A 3,082-nucleotide genomic window follows, 5' to 3' on the forward strand; every position below is an offset into this window, starting at 1 on the left:
TATTTTATTTGATTTTATATTATTTTATTTTATTCTATTTTATTTATTTTAGTTTACTTTATTTTTATTTTGCTTTATTTTATTTTCTTTTAAATTGTTTTATTATATATTATTTCATTTTATTTTGTTATATATTATTTTATATCATTTTATTTTATTTTACTTTATTTTATTTTGTTTTGTTCTATTTTGTTTTTTCTGTTTGTTTCATTTTATTTTATTATATTTTGCGTTAGTTTTTCTATTTTAGTTTGTTTTATTTTACTTTGTTTTTATTTTATTTTATTTTATTTTATTTTATTTTATTTTAATTCACTTTATTTTATTTCATTTTGTTTTATATTAATTTATTTTATTTTATTTTATTTTATATTATTATATATTATTTCATTTTATTTTGTTATATATTATTTTATATCATTTTATTTTATTTTCTTTCATTTTATTTTGCTTTATTTTGTTTTGTTCTATTTTGTTTTTTCTGTTTGTTTAATTTTATTTTATTATATTTTGCGTTAATTTTTCTATTTTAGTTTGTTTTATTTTACTTTGCTTTTATTTTATTTTAATTCACTTTATTATATTTCATTTTGTTTTATATTAATTTATTTTATTTTATTTTATTTTATTTTATTTTTTTCTACTTATATTTCATTTTATTTTATTTTATTTTATTTTATTTTATTTTATTTTATTTTATTTTATTTCATTTTATTTCAATTCAATTTAATTTATTTTATTTTGTTTCATTTTGTTATATTTTATTATTATTATTATTATTATTATTATTTATTATGTTGAGCCTAGTTGAATCAGTACACTTGAGCACTTTTACTCTCTAGTAACTGCGAGATTTCTTCCTAACCCCTCTCTATGCCTTGACTGGATTATTGTTTATCACTTCATCAGACTAAGCAATAATTGACCTCAGGGCTGCATGCCGGGCCAAGGAGCCTGTAACCATTCTGACGGTTGATAATGAGGTGTTGTTAATTTTATATTTTTTCTTAATTTCCCAAGTTTAAGTGCAGTTAACTGGCTCTTTAGTTTTACTCGTAAATTGTAATTTATTTTAACATAAAATATTTACAGTTAAGTAAATGTGAACTTTTTAATGATTGAGTTAATTACTTTAGGTAATAAAGTTGAGGATTTTGTAATTGATCGAAATATAAGAATATCAAGAATATTTCAATAATGGAACAAAGGATTTGGAAATGTAATTACAGAAGGAATCTGGAGAACAAAGCAATTAAATACAATTCATTCAATATTAAGAATATTGTATCTTTAGAAGTTTTAGACAAAATTTAATTTATCTGTTCTTAACTAAAGAAGGTAAACATTTTCACAAAATCATGAAAAACGTCATTATGTTTTTCATTTTACTAATGATTATTTATTAGTTTATAATTTTTTGGGTGTATGCACTGCGACCTTGCGACCTTGCGACCTTATATATTATGCCCCTACTGCACTTTTCTTTAAGTCCGATTACCTCGACAAACCGTAGTAATTCGTGGAACATTTCTGTTCCTTATACTCGCCATTTTTTGTGCACTAATGCAGGACAATTAAGAAATACGTACATAGTCGAATATTTGTTAATTTCACAGAATCTACAACTAGTATTAACATGTATCTCTAGTTTCGGAAGGTGGCATTTTACTTTGTAGTGTCCTGTTACGATTCCTGTGATAATTCTTAAGCTGTTCTTAGATAGGTTTATACAGTCGTTGAATCTGTTATAGCATTGGTTTTAGACACAATTCTTTAAAAGAATTAAGTATAATTTTAATAACTATGTATCTTCTCTTTTACTCGTAGGATATACAATATATCGGAACTTCAATAGTCCTCAATCCAATTGATGCTATTTCAATCCTATTACGGTTTTTTTTTGCTGTACTCTATCTTTTCTATACGACCTTTTGTGTACTAATTGCAGTACATAATGTGTCCTAGGTAAGCTGATTTCCTTTGGCTTTCTTCTAAATAAACCATAATTTTTTTTCTTGAACTGAGGGCGGAAAAAACTAATATTCTCAGTCAGTTGACTATTGTACCTAAATCTAAAAGAAATTATAAGAATTCAAAACAGAATCACTTATCATAAGTCTAATTTTACAGTTTAGTTTTGTTGAATGACATCATAACTCAATAATCTTAATCTAGTTCTGGCAAATGCTATACAATAACAGATAAAGTATTCTGTGTTATCCACATCCACCTGTGTGGTGTCCTATAATGTCTGCGATTCGTATGCTGTGGTTCTTTGTTATTTTTCCTTATAGTCAGGTTATTTCACAAAACGTTTTGTTGCTGCTCAAGTTTTGAGGACAGAGAACATAAAATCCTTAACCACATGCAGAAAATTGTTTGGGTTAAGATACTTTTTAGTGATTGATTCATATTTTAATGATTTCTAATTTGTTCAAGCTGGAAGTTTTTAACATCTAAGATTATATTCTATAGAATAAAATTGATTAAAAATAGCATCTCTCAGATCGTAGCTTTTGTTTTAAGGGAAACTCTTGGTTAATTTGTATCTTGCTATATTGCAGACTTACTCATCCGATCGTCTCTATTTTGCACTTCATTTTATAAAAATAAATAAAGATTGAATAATTATGAAAGTATATTAAAGATATTAAAAATTTTTATTTTATTACTCTGATAAAATACCAAAGTGTTATATGAAAATTTAACTGCTATTGAACTTTTGTTATTTAACACAAGTGTCGGATAGTTTACAGATTTGCTGATATATTGTTGGTAATTTAATTGTTCATACCTTTCAAGTACCTTTCCTTATTGATGAATATTATTTATTATTTCAATTGTAATTGAATACGAGTACTTATATGTCACTTTGCAGCATTCACTCGTTGAAATTGATTCGAGTTGATTTATTGTTGATGTACATTTCGATATAAAATGAAAATAGCCAGGCCCGCGCTAACATTGCCGTGTCTGTGCAGCCAGCAAAGGCTTGTCAAAATGATTTGCGGCAATATTGTTTATCAACATTTGTTAACATTGATTTGCAACAAAAAGTTCAAAAAAAATTTAGATACATAAA

This window comes from Teleopsis dalmanni, chromosome 2, assembly GCF_002237135.1.
Source record: "Teleopsis dalmanni isolate 2A chromosome 2, ASM223713v2, whole genome shotgun sequence".
NCBI classification, from domain to species: Eukaryota; Metazoa; Arthropoda; class Insecta; order Diptera; family Diopsidae; genus Teleopsis; species Teleopsis dalmanni.